This window comes from Lissotriton vulgaris, unplaced genomic scaffold (assembly GCF_964263255.1).
Source record: "Lissotriton vulgaris unplaced genomic scaffold, aLisVul1.2 SCAFFOLD_884, whole genome shotgun sequence".
NCBI classification, from domain to species: domain Eukaryota; kingdom Metazoa; phylum Chordata; class Amphibia; order Caudata; family Salamandridae; genus Lissotriton; species Lissotriton vulgaris.
The window spans coordinates 651,162-668,637 of record NW_028247829.1 but is presented as its reverse complement, the minus strand read 5'-3'; the positions used below and the strand labels follow the sequence as shown (position 1 = coordinate 668,637).

General features: G+C 44.3%; 1 protein-coding gene across 1 annotated transcript in view; it reads left to right on the top strand.

Moving 5' to 3' along the window:
• NEIL3 (nei like DNA glycosylase 3) overlaps positions 1–17,476 on the top strand; it is a 158,522-nt gene that overhangs the window by 111,392 nt on the left and 29,654 nt on the right. The window lies entirely within an intron of this gene.

Below are 17,476 nucleotides of genomic sequence, written 5' to 3'. Positions count from 1 at the left end.
CGTGTCTCCTTTTATGAATATGGTATGTAATTATGCATTCTACTCCAGGCTGCTGCGATATCCTTTTGGTACAATAGCTTTACGTTTATTCTAGATGCCAGCTGTCATCATATCTTTGTTTTTGGTCTGAATGTTGGACTTGCACTCCCCATCAAATGAACACTTGCCTCAACTGGAAATACCAGCTATGAGGACAGATTCTACCTGCACTAAATATACAGGGGTAGAGTGGTGGGGACACTTGTTCCACTATAAGATCAGGGCTGGGGTGTGGCTATTTATTTTCCGTAGTTAATCATAGCATAAGCTGTTACAGACATCTACTTGTTCTAATAATCTGCTGTTCCTGTTTAGTGCCATGCAGATAGATAACATAATTCATTATATTAATATTCTCATAATACTGGTCTATTTTGCCAGGTCTCATATTAAGTGCGGACCTTAACTTTAGTATCTGGGTTTTTCTGCAGTTTCCTCACAGAAGGAAGGTGAAAGTCTTTCCTGTTAAACTCGTCTATCCCTATCTGAGACTCCCTCCTACCTAAAACATCAATTATTGAAAACGTGAACATGGTGATCCACTCGTGTACTCTACCTGCAAGCCAGTGCTTGTATCCAACTCCGCTGAAGGCCACTTAACGCTGATAAAAGGAGGCTGGTGGAACTGTACCATTGCTTCCCTGTTCAACTCCCATCGCCTGACACTTTGGTCTATTTTTTTATTTTTTATCTCGACCTTCATCTTAGGTTCTTTTATTTCTTATTATAGAACGCAAACTGTTCTCTTGGTGGCGCTGTAGGAGTGAAAGATGATGAGAAAAGAGCTAGTTGAAAAACATTGGTAAGCACAACTTCGAAGTCCCTTATAAGTAGTCTCTCCACTCTTTTTTGCTATTTTCCAGCAGTGATGTGATTTTTTTTATTTAGGAGAAATTCAAATAAGTTTATTATGTCTCAACTTTAGCCTAAGGGGTTGGAAAGTGGCACCACAGCACTCAGGATTTGGCCACAAGATTTTTACCTTTATTACATTTATCAACAACTATTAACACTTTATGTTGTGCTTTAAGTGAATTACAATTCAGAGAAAAGAACAGTAGAAAGGAAAGATTGCATCCTTATGAAGCTTCAAAATAATCTATATGTTCAAGATGCTTCTGTAGTGTACACACAGCTGAGCTTCTGGAAAACCACGGCTAGGATTGGGCAAAGAGTCACTGTCAACGCTGCTTGACATTTATGATTGGTTGCCCTGGCCATAAATGGGCCAAAAGGCAGGATTTCGACATCCAACCATGGTGCTCCCTGTTTTTGGGGTTCCAAAGTACAATGTGAAGCTTGTCCTTCCGTGAATAATGGCAGTGATGCAGCGGAAGCGGTGTAAATTTTATAATCATTCACTTTATCCCTAATTTATTTTAATCAGGAACTTTTCTATAACCCATATAAACTCAATTACCACTTACATATATCAAGTCCTCTGATAGATCTTTGATAGAGCTAATAGGACCTCGATATTAACAGACAGATGGTATTTCCCTCATAAGGACCTATAATGAAGGGAAAGCCTGTCCAACAATAGTAATCCCAATATACATTATGTCCAATAACTCACTAAAGAAGACAAACTCCGAATACTTCTCAAGTCCCTTTTATCTAAGTACATATTCATAAATTCAATGATATTTCAATACCACATGTGAGTTCACAACAAGGAAATCGTTTTTTGACAAATACATCATATAATCAATAACATTGAGAGGGGAGAGAGAGAAACAAAAGAAAATAATCATTGCAAATTCAGTGTGCAATTCAATATTTCATACGACCCTAGATCAGAGAATATGAATGGGCAGCGTGCAATAGTCAGAAATAGCTAACCCTTAGGCCGAGAAGGTATAGCTTGAGCAACATCACCAGCTGATGAAGTATAAATAATCATGATAGTCTCGCTAATGATTTGCAAAGATAAAAGCCAGCTCGAGTAGCATAGAGAGTTCAGCAGTAAAGGCTCTCTTCTCACAGAAAAGCTACTACCAATTATTTTCTCGCTGTAATAATTATACCCCAAATGTTAAAAAGTTGAATCCCCATAAACTTGCAATTTTACAGTTTCACGCGATTCCATTGGTCGAGTTTGAGGTGATCATCGTCCCAGTCAGTTTATCTGGATTTTCCCTGTTAAAGTTCTTTGTTAGAAATTGTCATCATCTTAGACACCTAGTAGCATCCACCAAGTCCGGTTCCCCTGCTGATCCTTGTCCGCCCGATACTTTCCGATTAGCAATCCCGATCTTAGAAGACCAGATCTTAGACCTTTTGAACACCTCATTAGCCACTGGATCATTACCAACTGCCTTTAAAGAGGCACGCGTCAAACCATTGATAAAAAAAACCTGGGGCAGATCCAACTAGCCTAAAGAACTACAGGCCAATCTCCCAGCTGCCATTTTTATCAAAAGTACTAGAACAACATGTACTAAAGTCCCTGTCACCCCTCCTGGAATCCCACCATCTCCTCCAGGAGCGGCAAGCTGGGTTTCGTGCCCACCATAGCACGGAACTGGTAATGCTGTCAGTATTGGATGAGCTCAGATGCATGGCCGACAGCAAAAAAGCCAAGCGCCCTGATATTATTAGACCTATCAGCGGCGTTTGATACTGTTGACCATGCACTGCTCCTGGACAGACTAGCTAGGTCCGGGATAAGAGAACAAGCTCTCCAGTGGCTGACAGCCTTCCTTTCAGGGAGGACACAGAGGATCCAGTTAGCAGATCAGGTCTCTGAAGTAGGTACCTTAGTTTGTGGAGTCCCGCAAGGGTCCGCACTTTCTCCACTTCTATTCAACTTATACCTACAACCATTGATAGAATCCCTGGCAAACATGGGCTGTAAAGTTTTTAATTATGCCGATGATACTCAGCTATTGCTGAGTATCGACAATACCATATCGGCTCAGTCCTTAGCCCAAGACATATTACGGTTCACAGTGAACTGGATGTCGTCCAACTTATTGAAAATAAATCCAGACAAAACGGAGGTTCTTGTAGTCTCTACCTCTACCTCCCCCTGGAATGACCTGTTTTGGCCACAAGAACTTGGACCTACCCCAAAACCATGCTCTAATGTAAAGAGCCTTGGGATGAAAATTGACCAGGAACTATCAATGACCAACCAAGTGTCCGCTGTGGTTGGTTCCTGCACTAATCTGATCAGGCAGCTACGTAAGCTCGCCCCTTTACTCTCAAGGAGCATGCTCCAAACCATCATCTCAGCCACGATTGTGTCGAGAATTGACTACAGCAACGCACTATACCTAGGCCTCCCTAAAACTCCATCAATCGTCTACAAGTCATCTTGAATGACGCATCCCGCCTGATATTTGGAGTACCTAGGCGGACTCATGCCTCTCCCTTACTTTATAGGTTGCACTGGCTCCCCTTGAAACAAAGAGTTGAATTCAAGAGCATGTGCATTTGCCATAAAGCAATCCATGGTCAGGCGCCAGCCTACATAAAAGATAGGCTCAGAATCTACGAACCTAAGCGCGCCCTCAGATCCTCCGATTCCTTCCTGCTATCCTGCCCATGTTTCAAACTGGCAACAAAAGGAGGCAGAGCTTTTTCAGTTCAAGCACCCACCATCTGGAACAAGCTACTGGAGGTGCTCCGTAGAGAGGCCAACCTTCTCCGGTTTAGGAAAACCCTGAAAACTTTACTTTTCAAGGGCGCATTCACATCTCCGTAGTTAATTTAACATCTCTATCTTCACTTCGTCCTCTTGTTGCTGTACTTTGTCAGAAGCGCTTTGAGACCTGTCGGTGAGTTGGCGCGATACAAAACTCAGTTACAAATTACATAAATTACAAATCATCGCTCTTTTGAAGCCAGCAGAAAATTTGATAACTTCATGTCCTCACGCTTGCTCCCACATCAGTTTGCAACATTAGTTGACACAATTATTCATAAAAAGAACTGTAACTGAAGGAAGGAAATCCTAGTGATACGCTAAGCACAACTAAACAAAAACATCAGCTTTTTAGAAATAGTTGAGGACAAAATACATTCTTCTGTTGCCTACGTTACGGAAAAGGAAAATTACTCTAGCAAGGTTTGAGGACTTCATGGAGAATTTTTTTTATGAGGAAATAAAACACACACATTAATAATATAGAAACAGAAAGAAACACATAAAGAAATAGGAATGAAAGATTCCTTATTCTTATTAAATCCATGAGTTTAATCTAACTTTCCCAATAATCAAACTATTAATAAGATTTGTTTTTCTCTTGTTAAGAAGATAGAAGACATCACAAAACATTTTTCTGCACGCATTTCAGATTTCTACTTGCATAATGCTAAAGACATATTTATTCATATCTCTCTCCCATAGCTTTGTAAGAACACTTCATAGAATTGTCCATGTTTTCATAATAATAAACATTGCAGCTTCTATTTTACTAAACAAGTTGCGCCTTTTTTGCTCATTTTCACGTTGTATCTTTGAATATTTTCAGTACGTAAATGTTAAAAATCACACCATTAGTCATTGTTTTTTGTTTATAACACAGTTATAAGCAGATTTGATCAAGCAGGATTATTTCTCAAAAATCCTGCTTCATCAACAGCTTTCTAAAAGATAAATTAGAGTCCATCTAAAGGAGGATCTTCAGCCCATGGCAGAACCAGCTCAATATTGCCTTGGATGAGCCTCTCGTGCCGCATTTTCTGATGGAATACTCTGAGCACCATTCTTATTTGATGCTCATGGAATAATACATGTATTGCTGATCCAGAAAAAAAACTACTGATCTTCAAGATCCATTAGCTCATTAACAACATGGGCAGGTGGCACTTGGAAAGAGAAATTGTGAGAAGTTTGCCTGGTATATGCTGTCCAGTAATTAAAGGGGGCACACTGTACCAGTCCAAACAACCCTTATGGTGATTTAAGAGGTCAAAGATAACCTTGGAAAGCTATCCAAGTGGAATCTGTGGAGAGCAACCTTTAGGCTTAGTCTTGAAGGAATGTTAAGCAGCTTGTTTTACCAGAATGCAACCTTATTGTATTGGTTAACTGAAAGGAGAACCACATGGTAGTTATAGAAATATGTTTTTATTATTAGAACACACTCTAAATACATCACGGTATCTGCTACATGCAGATAAACACAGAGTACACACAACTGTAGTACTAAAACAGTCGTAAGTAGCACTAATACACAGTGGGCTCAGGGGGAGACCAAACCATGTACTAAAATAGTGGTATAAGAACCACGACTCGAGTCAAGACAGTGTCTAGAAGTTGTAGATTCGCTAAGACCCCAAGGATCCACCCACGGTGAGTAAGGAGGGATCCCACGGAGGACAGGTGTAGTGTCAGAAAACGACTGTGTCCTACGTACAATTCAAAGGGAGAGTCGCAGTTGCAATTTTAAAGTTTAAGGACCCTTCCCAGTGGATTACGAGGAAGCTGTTTGGATCATAGCACGCTGAAGTGGATACCGTAGTACCAGAGTTAACTATCCTAGGTAAGCTGGGTGCTTAGGGCTGAAGTGGTGTCGTAAACTACAGTCGATATCAATGGAGGACTTCGAGGAAAGGCCACTGCGGGAAAGAAGAAAAGTGTCTCTGAAAAGGTTGGAAAATGCTGGCTTGACCTTGAAATATGAAAAATGTAGGTTCTCTGTAAATGAGGTGAATTATTTGGGACATCATATCTCATCTGATGGTATTGCTCCTAAAAGAGATTTGGTTGACACTATTGAGAAGTTGTCATCTCCGAAAAGTAAGGAAGAGGTGGTTTCTTTTCTTGGAATGGTTGAATACTATGGAAAGTTTATAAACAATTTGGAGGGGAAAAGTGGTAATTTGAGGAATCTATTAGGAAAGAATAAGGAATTCAAGTGGACTGATGAATGTGAAAATTAATTTTGTGATATTAAGAAAGATTTGTTTAATGCTCCGGATTTACAAGCTTTTGTTCCTTTTGAAGAGACTTTTGTTGTAATGGATGCCAGTTCTAAGGGTGTGGGTGCTGTTTTGAAACAAAAGAGGAATGGAGAAGAGAAACTTATTGCTTGTGCTTCTAGGAGTCTGAGGGGTGCAGAGTTGAACTACTCTGTCATAGAGAAAGAGGCACTAGCCATTTATGGGGCGTTGAGAAAGTTTAAGAACTTTCTATGGGGTATGAAATTCATGGTCTGCACTGATCATAAGCCTTTGAGAGAGATTTTTATGTTGAAAGGGTTGGATTGTGCTTCATCTAGGATTCGTAAATGGGTAATTGGTCTTCAGGAGTTTAATTTTGGTGTTGAGTATATACCTGGAGTTGAAATGTGTTTGCTGATTGTTTGTCACGATTGGTGGATGAGGTTCAGGGAGTTGATTTTGAGGATGAGACATGTGATTATGAGGTAAATGTATGTGAGATTACCTCGGGTGCCATTCTTGAAGAGGACTGGTTAGAGGAAATTGGTAAGGATTCTGAAATTGTAGGTGTGATTGCCAAAATCAAAGGAAATGTCAATTGGGAAAAATCGGTTGGTAAGGTATGGCGTTTGGTTGAAAATGAACATTCTGTGGAGAATGGTATCCTTTTGGTGGGTACTAAGTTAATCCCTCCTAGTTCATTGAGGAAAGGATTGGTTGAAGAGGCGCATCAGGGTCACTTAGGGATTGTTAAGACTAAGGAGAGAATTAGATGTTCTTTTTGGTGGCCAGGAATGGATCAAGAAATTGAAAGAGAGGTTAGAGAATGTTTGCAATGTAGGGTGAGTGATAAAATTTTAATATCACGCACCACTCCCATGGTTTGTCGTAATCTTCCATCAGGTCCTTGGGAAGATATTGCCATAGATATTGTGGGTCCTCATTCTGGTGAGCATCGTACCCCATATCTGATAGTCTTGATTGATCTTTATTCTAGGTGGGTGGAGGTGTCTTCTGTTTCTGAGGTGACTTCTTCTTGTGTTATATCTTTTCTAAAAGAAATTTTTAGAAGGGAAGGTCTTCCAAAATCTCTTTTATCAGACAATGATCCCCAGTTTTGCTCGAGCATGATGTCTGAATTTTTAAACTCTTGTGGAGTGAAACATAAAAGATCATCTGTATATCATCCAGAAACCAATGGAACTGTGGAAAGGTTCAACCGGGTGATTAAGGAGAATGTGCAACTTTCAAGGGTAAATTCATTAAATTGGAGGGAGGAATTGCAAAAATGTATCATGGCACATAGATTTTCTCCACAGATGACAACTAAAAGAACTCTGTTTGAATTATTTAAAGGGAGAGTTCCGAATACATCTTTGAGCCCTGCTTGGATGTGTTGGGGTAAAGGTTTAATAAACAATGGGATTGGTGATTGGAGGGCTAGAGAGGAGAAGGTTCAATTGAGGAATAAAATTTGTTATGATGAAAGGAAAAGAGTGAAGGAAGGTACATTTAGAGTTGGTGATTTGGTTACAGTCCGAGCTCCTGTGGGAGCCTTGGCTTGGTCAAAATACTCTGATCCTTTACATGTTATAAAATGTTTTAAAAATTCTGTTAAATTGGAAAATGGTAAGATTTGGAATTTGAATCGATTTGCTCTTGTAAAGGACTACACAGTTTCTGTTAAATCTAATGTGAAGGTTCCTATTAATTATGATGAAGCAAGGGTAACTCAGCAAAGGTCTAGCTCACGAATTAAGAGGGTTCCAGCATATTTTAAGGATTATACAAGTTAAGGATTCTATTTGTTTTATCTGTATAAATGTCTTTGTGTTAAAAGCTGTGTTTATCTTTATGTGCAATTCTTATATTATTATCTATTTTTCTTCAATTTGATTTCAGTCTTATTTATAAGAAAGAGGATGTGTTGTATTATCTCCATGTTTATTAATGGTACATTCTATGGCCTTAGAATGTTCTTGCGTTGTGATTCTATGAGTGGCAATTGCCGCCTGACAGCTGATGGTTAAGGTGCTTATCAATAAACCTGACCCAAGAACTACTAACTATTGTGTATTTGATAACTTTTCATGTCTGTTGGAATCCAAAGGTGGATTCTTGGTGACGAGTCCATGAAAGCACACTGGACAAAGTCTGGGTCACTCAGTAGTAACCAGGGGCTCGGTAGACAAATGCCCACTGATGTCAGGTGTTTCAGGTGTGACGATGGAGACCATGACTCCACAGCTTTAGGGACCAGGAGATATCGAGCATGACCAGGAGCAGGATTCGAGCTGTCCCACGAAGGATGTCGAGTGCTGAGGGGTCGGTGTCTGGCGGGAGCACCAACAAGTCTTGGCAGCGGCAACCCACGAAGAAGGTCAAGGAAGGTTACGGTCTAGCCCAGCAAGGACCAGTGGACTCACCACAATAAGGGGAGTCAGGGCAGGCCTGGATCAACCAGGGGAGCCCAGGAAAATCAGTGTTAACCCCCAAGAAGTCCCACAGGCTGGTGGCACAGGAGTCGCAAGGGGACCTCGAGTAGATTTACAAAGCAACAGCCCACAGATCACTCGGTGCGAGGAGGTCAATGTTCTTTGGTAGAAATGTGCTCAGAGATTGGCGCTATTTGTAGCACAATGCACTTGTTCGGGAAACACCAACAAACAAATGCACTTGTAAAAGTACGCGGTGCACATGGGTTCGGGTTATGCGGTCCCCACAAGGGATGCTGGACTGAGACTTGATGAGAGGGCAGCTCGACCTCAAGGAACGTAGGAACCCACCTCCTGTGTTGCTGGAGCCTTCAGAGTCTGCAGGAGCTCAGGATCAGCAGACCGCCTGTCAGTTGCGTTAAAGTGCCTACAAATGCAGGGGAGTGACTCCTTCACCCCAAGGGAGATAACTTCAGTTGTCCTTGATGCTCCACAGGTCCTGCACGGAGCCTGTATGGTGCACAGGCACAACGATGCTTAGGACGTAGAGGGAGACGAGGTCAGGCCCAGACAAAGTCCAGATTGTCCAGACGGTCGAAGGTCAGTGGTTTCTTGTTAAGAATCTTGTCCACATCGAATCTAGGGTCCTACATCCAGGTAAGCCCTTTTGTACCCACGGGAGATGGTTGGACAGATTCAGGGGACGCTCCCAGGGGAGGGCCAGGACAGTAGGGAGGATACTCCCCTGTCCTTTGTCCAGTTTGGCGCCAAAGCAGGAGCCAACGGGTCCTGAACTGGACTATGCACAGGAACACCAATTGCACCCCTCATGCAGACTGAGTGGCGCTGGCAAGCGCACCCACCCTGGCCTAAAACACGAAGTCCTGTCTGGGAGGTGATCATACCTCCCTGTGACAGGATGCCTATTCTGCTTTCCCCTGCTCGAGCTTTGCTCAGCAGCAGGAGAGCAGAAATGTGTCTCTGGTCAGCAGCAACCCTTTTGGGCTGCCCAGGACTAGAAGGCTGGTACCGGGAACACTAGGGATCTTACAAAGCTTGTTGCTTAGGTGTGAAATTGTACTGGTTTTGGGTGTTTGATTCCACAATGTTTGATTCCAAACTAGATAGGGTTACTTTCTGCCATTTTGGAGTTGGTCATCACGCGGTCGTTTATTACCCCTCTATATATCGTAAATGGCTGTAGCACTAACAACCCCAGAGAATAGACTCCTTAGGCTACAGGGGTGTTCAGCTCATACAGTGGCAATCTCTCACTTAAAATCAATCCCCTGTCAAGGACTGCTAGAGGGGTGATTAATAGGTTTTAAGTGTAGTGACCTTTAGATATAGTAAACCAATATCTAAAGTGGTGCATGCACCAACTTACACAGGCTGCAATGGCAGGCCTGTAGATCCATTTTGCATGGCCTCTCATAGGTGGCATAATACATGCTTCAGCCCATGGTAGGCCTGTGGGATACCTAGGCCCTGGATACCTGGGTACCATACTAGGGACTGACAAGGGTACCCAGGTATCCAATCTGGAGTGTACCTAAGTACATGGCATAACATTTTAGGGGAACAGTAGATAGACTGGGGTCCTGATTAGCAGGATCCCAGTCAGACTAATCCAAAAACACAAGGCGAAAAGTGGGGGGTAACCAAGCAGTCAGATCCCACCTTCCTACAGGAATGTACAGAGAAACAATGCCTTTACGAACATCCCAACACCCATTCCAGATGGAAACCGGAAGGGAGGACTGAATCAAAATAGTCACCAAAGGAGTGCCCCCAGAGACTAATCAAAGCTGATTCTTTCTCAAAAAATGTGATTGAGATGCTGTAAAAAGATACCCAGAAAAGTACACACTTTGCGCTTGGTGAGTTCAAGCCTAATTTATAATTTAAATCTATCTCTTTGAACAGAGTGTTGACGATCAGTTACCCAAGAGAACTTAGCATTCATGACGTCGGCCAGGAGGCACCACCATTATCTGGAGGCATCAGCTCACAAATTGAAAGAAAAAAACATTAATTTCAATTAACTCCACACACAACTACATGGAGGTACACATTTTATTAAAAACCGAGCACTAAAAACCTACTGGATTCTCAGGATCACGAACAGTTTGTAGGGCCTTCTCATTAATGGACGTTACAGATGCAGATTCAGTCATGACCACCATCTTTCCAATAAGCACTCAAGAAAAACACAAAATGCCATATCAGTGCTCGTTGTGCAGACATATCTTCAGGGGCAAATCCAAGTGGAAAGGGTGGGGAGGGTGGAGAATAGAACTTTGGAATGATGAAAACATTGCTGTTCCACAGAGTGATTGTCACCAGACAAAGCTCTACTCAACTTCGTGGTCCACTAGATATAAAATAAAATATTGAATAAGCAACGACAAAACTCGTCCAGTTACTAAATGTTCAGCAGTACCAACAAGAAAGAGAACCCAGCATTGGTAATGCATCGGTTTTGCCCATGTAATGAATAAAGCTCTGTTTTTATCAATTATCGTCCAGGAGAAGGAAAGCGCTTCCTGACAAATAGCACAGGAGTGGAGATGAAGTGGCGCAGCAGCCAGAGCTGCTGACTCGAGAGCTGGAGATCAGGATTCCATTCTCCGCAGCAGCAACATACTGTGATTCTTTGCATATCACTTAATGTTCCTGGTGATAAATTGTTATATAAATATGCTGCTAGAGTAAAAAGTAAAAAGAAGCAAAACCGTTTGAAAAATAGCTCCACCAGCAGTATTTCGGTGATGGCAAACAGATAAGAGAAGCAGATGAGGAACAAGCCTTGGTAAATGCAGGAAAATATGCTACAGCAATATAAATTAAGGAAAAGTAAGTAGCATGCACAGGAACCAGTGAGAAGCCAGGAAAGAGAAGAGGGGGGGATCAAAGTCCCTTTTAAGTTTATATTAAAAACAATAGATCTCTCAAGTATAGAGCAAGCGCTTTGCAGGCAAAACCCAAAAACTGAAGAGAAAGTGCAGCACAATAACAATACAACGAAAAAAGGATAACTCATGAGTGCAGTTCTGCCAAGTATCATGCAACTGACGTGACACTAACGCATTTCAGTGCGGTGTTCCGCATCACCGCACTGAAATGCATTGTCACACATTTCCACTGACTGTCCTCTGCTGACAGCGCCGGCGGAAACTGGCAACGTAATACCAGGTTGCTAGTGGGCGCGCTGGCACCTCTAACACCTGTGTGCCTACTGCTCAGCTCTCTGGAGACTTGCCAGCAGGAGAAACTTAAAAGACGCAATCGCGCTCCAACAGTGCTACAATGTTTCACTCTATCTGCCAGGCCGCCTGCATAATTGAAACAAAATTCCCGAGCAGGGCCCCTCTCAGTCATTCCGTTAACGGTGGCGCCAGCGCAGTGTGGGGGAATCAATGACCTCACGTCCTTGAAGGAAGTAAGGTTTGTCAGAAGCAGCAGCCAGGGACTCCACGTGGACTGCAGTTAACTTGTGAGATTACACGCTGTGCAGAGTGCACGGTATATGACCCGGCCGGCGTTGCTGGATCACCACCGCAGGACTGGGCACTGCAGCACCGACCTGCAGCACTGTCTCATCATCCTGGCCGCGCGGCATCAGAGACATCGGGCGCTGCGAGGAGACTGCTGCATGGTCGAGGATTCAACTGGTGTTGCTGTGTCTTCCGCGGTCCCATTCAACTGAGAGATTGTGCTCAGCTACCTGCGCATTACCCGGACCACGGCGGGATTGCACAGCATCGATCTGCAGACTTGACTCACACTCTCAGCATCTCACACTCTCAGCATCAAAGATCATGGCCCGGCCACGCGGCATGAGAGGCATCAGGCGCTGCCTGCCTGCAGGTAGACTGTATGCAGTGCGGCCATGACCCCGTGCGGCGCAGTCACAGCTGCATCCGCCGGACCCGGCGCTCAGAGAGACAGTGCCTGCCAGACTGGACGGAGACTACAGATATCTACAGTAAGTACTAATTTCTAGTTAGGCAGCTTGCCACTGACTTTTGTAGTGTTGTTAACTTGTGACAGTCACACAGCACGCACACGCACTGCAAGATCATCTGATGCTTCATTATTTTAATTTACAGTAAAATCTGCAGGCAGGGCTGCTCTTACTCATCATCCTTCTGAGGTTTCTGCAAGATCTCCTTTCATTTCAGACAGTAATCTGCAGGCAGGGCTCCTCTGTCTTGTCATCCGGCTTCTCTGAAGTTTTCATTGGCCACCGTCTCACTTAGAAGCGATGGCAATGACCCACTAGTCTGTTATGTAAACTAATTTACTTAAGCTGTTATGGACAAAATTATAATTCAATGAGACCGTGTCAGTGACTGAGTCTGTAGCTAAATCACTATCAGATAAATCTAACTAATTGAATGTTTGCTTGAGTTGAGAGTTCGTCGTTACGTGATCATAACAATATTTTACATTGTACTTAAATTTATAAAATGGCACAAGTAATCATGTATATAAAATTATAGGGTTTACGATCAGCTCTTCAGTGATTTACGGGTGGTGGTGCATGTTTTGCCAGGCCAGGGCTCTCTGCTCTCTCTTATCCTGTGGGGACGGGGGTCGTCTCGACTCGCGCGTCATTATTAGAGGCACCTCAGTCCTCTCATCATGCTCTCTGCAGATTTTGCAGGCAGAAGCAAGCCGGCAGGGCCCAGCTTCTGGCCGGCAAACGTGTGTACTGGTCCGTGTTGTTTTTCCGCCGGCCCACCTAGCAACACACTGACTGACACCTGTTTTGACTTTATTCAGGCTCCTCTGCTCACACATCCTCGGACATGGACAGTCTCAGACACCACATGAGAGAGGGGTTTCTAAGCAATAGCCCGCTGCATGATCATTTAAAGGGGGGAGGAGAGGCCCTACATGCCCCCACCAGCACAACGCAGATGGCCAGCCAGGCAGGTTTATTTATTTATTTATTTATTTTATTTTATTTTGAAAGTTTTATATAGCGCGGACAAGATCTTCGCAGATATCAGCGCTTTACATAGAGGGGTACATAATGGAGCGTAGTCATACAGATAAATCAATAGATCAAACAGTACAAATAGGTGGCTGCAAAGCCAATCATGTGAGCAATAAGACAACTCATACAAATAAGCGAAGGGGTCAAACATGTAGTACAAATCAGTGCAGAGTATAAACAGAGTTCGAGATAATAGTTCAAGTGTATTTAGCCATGAGGATAGCTTTTACTTCTTTTTTAAAGAGTGTAGTGGAAGAGATAAGCCTGGTTTCGGGAGGGAGTGAGTTCCAGATCCTAGGTGCCATTCCTGAGAAGGAGCGCTTATATGTTTTTCCTTCCGGAATCTTCGAGGTTTCAGCAGAAGATTGTTTGTGCCTCTAGTGTTTCTAGCTCCGCCAGAGATTGTCAGTTTCTGAGCGAGGTAGCCGGGTGAGTTTAGGTGTACCGCCTTGTGTGTCATGCAGGCGATTTTCAGATGTATTCTGGCTTCAAAAGGCAGCCAATTCAGGGATTTCAAGTCAGGGGTGATATGGGAGTGCTTTTTTGAACCAGTGATGAGTCTCGCTGCAGTGTTTAGCGAAGCTCTTAGTGGTGCGGTTGTAGTTAGGGGGAGTCCGCAGAGGGCGGTGCTGCCGTATTCAATTCGAGGGATGACTAGTGCTTGTACTGCGGTTTGGAAGTCTTTGGCTGGGAGGAAGGGTTTAAGTTTCCTCAGAGTATTGATCTGGAAGTTCGCACCCTTTGTTGCCTTGCTGATATGTTGCTTCATGTTGAGATTGGTGTCGAGTGTTATGCCTAAAGATTTTGCGGAGTCCACGATGGTGGGTTGGACATTGAGTGCGGTTAGGTGTTTAAGCCAAATTTGAGTGGTGGAGATCTTCGCTGGGGGTGAGATCAGAAGGAACTCTGTTTTCAGGACATTGAGTTTGAGGTGATTATCGGCAAGCCAGGATTGGGTGCATCTGATCGTTGAGTTCAGGAGCAAGATGTCATTGGGGGATTGTAATTTGAGATAAAGTTGGGTGTCATCAGCGTACATGTGAAAGTGTGCATTGGATGCTTGTAGCAAGGTGGTGAGAGGTTCAATGACTAGGTTGAACAGAGTTGGGGATAGAGAGGATCCTTGAGGGACGCCTAGCGTTACAGGTATTGGCGAGGACATCAGGTTGTTGCTCTTGAATTTCTGCGACCTGTTGTGAAGAAAGGAAGTGAACCACTTGAGAACAGTTCCAGATAAACCCATTCTTGTGTTTAGTAGTTCTAGTAAATTCTCATGTTTAACGGTGTCGAATGCTGATGAGAGATCAAGAAGGATGAGGAGGCAGGTGTCGTTTTGGTCTAGCATTTGAAGTGCGTCGTCAATTATGTGAGTCATAGCGGTTTCTGTTCTGTGTCCTGCTCGGAAGCCTGACTGGTGAGGGTTGAGGAGATCAAATTGTTCAATGTGTTTAGTCAATTGTAGTTGTGCGCATTTTTCCAGCAGTTTTTGCGAGAGTGGGAATATTGGTAATGGGACGGCAATTGTTGAGATCAGAGGGGTCGGCTGTAGGTTTCTTTAATAGAGGTGTGACTTGACCAACTTTGAGGGAGTCAGGTATGCTTCCTTGTTGGAGAGAACTGTTGATAATTTTAGTCCAGAGAGGGAGAAGCAAAGGGGTAAAGTCTTTTACTGCGGTAGCAGGAAGGGGGTCCGTGAGGTGATTGGATGGTTTCAGGGTGCTGAGCAGTTTGCCAATTTCTTCTTCCGAGTATGTGCCAAAGGTTGACCATGTAGCATTGTTTTTTGGTTCAGTGGGTGCTGGGCACTGGGGTTTGGAGTAGAGGCTTGCGTCCGTGAGGAGATCGCTTTTTATGTTGTCGGTTTTTTGGATAAAGAAAGCAGCGAAGTCTTCACAGGAGGGTGCTTCACCCGCAGTGTTGAGTGGTTGGGGTTGATCCTTGGATTGTGATCTGATTAGCTCAAACAGTTTTCTCGGGCGGTTTTTTGCTTGGTCGAGCTGGAGACTGAAGAAGTCTGATTTTGAGCGTTTTATTTTCCTGAAGTAGGCGTTTCTCTTTTTCTTCAGATCTTTTAGGTGCATTGCAGAGGGAGCTGATCTCCAGATACGCTCTGCCATGCGCATGTCTCGTCTATCCTCATTGAGACTCCCGTCGTACCATGGATTGGAGATTTTAGTAGAGACTCTTTTTAGCTGCATAGGTGCAGCCTCATTAATTATCGAGGTCATAGCGTTGAGATAGTGGTCAGTCAGAGTTTGAACGTCCGTATCGCCTGTCGGTGGGAGTAGGAGATTGCAGCTGTTAGGGGGCAAAGAGCCTGGGTTGAGCTTTTTCATGTCTCTTTTCCAGACTTTGGGCTTATAGAATTGAGCCGAGTTAACTTTAACTTTTTCATTGATGAAGAATGTGACAATATGATGATCTGACCAGTCACAGGGTTGGATGGACTCGAGTTGGATAGAGTCCTCTTTGGAGATGATCAGGTCGAGGATAGAACCTTTCTCGTGGGTAGGGCTGTTGCATATTTGGGTGAGGTTAAGGGCATCGAGGAAATTTTTAAGACTATTTACCACCGCGTCATTGCGATCGTTCCAGTGGAGGTTGAAGTCACCAAGATATATTTGGGTGAGCTGCCGTCCGAAGTTGGATGAGATCATATCCATGATTTGTTGGGAAAAGGTGAGGTTGTCCCTGGGTGGGTGGTAAATGCTGTGAAGAGAGCATATCGGTTTGCCCTCACTAATAATGTCGAGGCAGATGTATTCCCAGGATGTTGGGGATGGTAGGGAGGTGGAATTGACTTTCATAACAGAGAGAGGTTGTTCCTGTAGATGCATGCGATTCCACCACCAATTTTGCCTGATCTGTCGAGCCTGATAATGTGGTAGTTGGGAGGAACCAGAATGTCCATTATAGGTGTCGAAAATTCAGTTAACCATGTTTCAGTCAGGATGATTAGGTCAAGGTCCCGTGATAAGAGGAGATCAGCAATGGCGGCGGAATGTTTCGAGGCCGATCTGCAGTTGAGGAGAGTGCATTTGAGACTGGGTGTGTTGAGGGTGGTAGTTGGTTCTAGAGAGAGAGGGACTTTTCTAAGGTTATTTGGGATGGAGGATCTGCTGTTTTGTGTGGAGGGTCTGAGGGGATTTGAGTGTAACGTGAGAATTGTGATGTGTGGGGTGGTTGTGTGATTTTGGGGGCTGGGTCATAGGAGCGGAGAAGGGTGAGTGTGTCGAGGTCAGAAGTAGGGTTGTGGGTGCGACGAGGGCGGTTGTTGCGATTGCGAGCTGGGATTGAGGTCCGGTTGGGGGAGAGTTGAGTGAGAGAGTTAATCGGAAGGGCGGAGGACAAGTTGGGCGTGGAGGGGTAGTTGTGTGAGGGGTTGCAAGGGGGACGGGGGCAGTTGCTGCAGCTATGAGCAGGGATTGACGCCCGGTGTAGGGCGTGTTGAGTGTGGGAGTCAGCCGGAGGGGTAGAGGACGATTTGGGAGGGGAGGTGGAGGTGGGTGAGGGGTGTATGGGGTGTGTGGAGAGTAGTTCTTTGATGATGTGTATGTCTTCTTTGATCTGGAAGAGAGTGGCCATGATGTTGTCCATGTTTGGGTAGGTGGTGGAGGTGGGGGGAGCAGCCAGAGGTGAATGACTGCCCCGGAAATTCGCGTGCCGGTGGGAGAGTGGGCTGGTGATCGAGCAGGGCTGCGTTGTGTTAGTGTAAGGGATGGTGTTAGGGGGGAGAGAGGTTTTGGGCGGGAAGGGTGTGGATGAGGTAGGGAGGATATTGGTGGTATGAGTGAGGGCATTGATGGTAGGCGGGGGGTCAAGGTGTAGGCTGGGAGACTGATAGTAGTGGTGGGGGTGCAGGAAGGGTAATGGGGGCTGAGAGTAGGAGGGGAAATGGGATTGGAGGTGGTCCTGTTGTGGGGAGGGGGAGTTAAATTGAGAGAGGAGGTGTGTTCTGCGTAGTTGGTTAGAGGGTAATGGGGACTGAGAATGGGGAGGATAACAGGGAGGATTTGTCGATAAGCGCGTAGTTCTGGTGCTGGACTAGATTAGGTGTCTTGTGGGTGGGAGCTGTGCTGTCAGGGGTGAGCGGAGTGTTAATGCC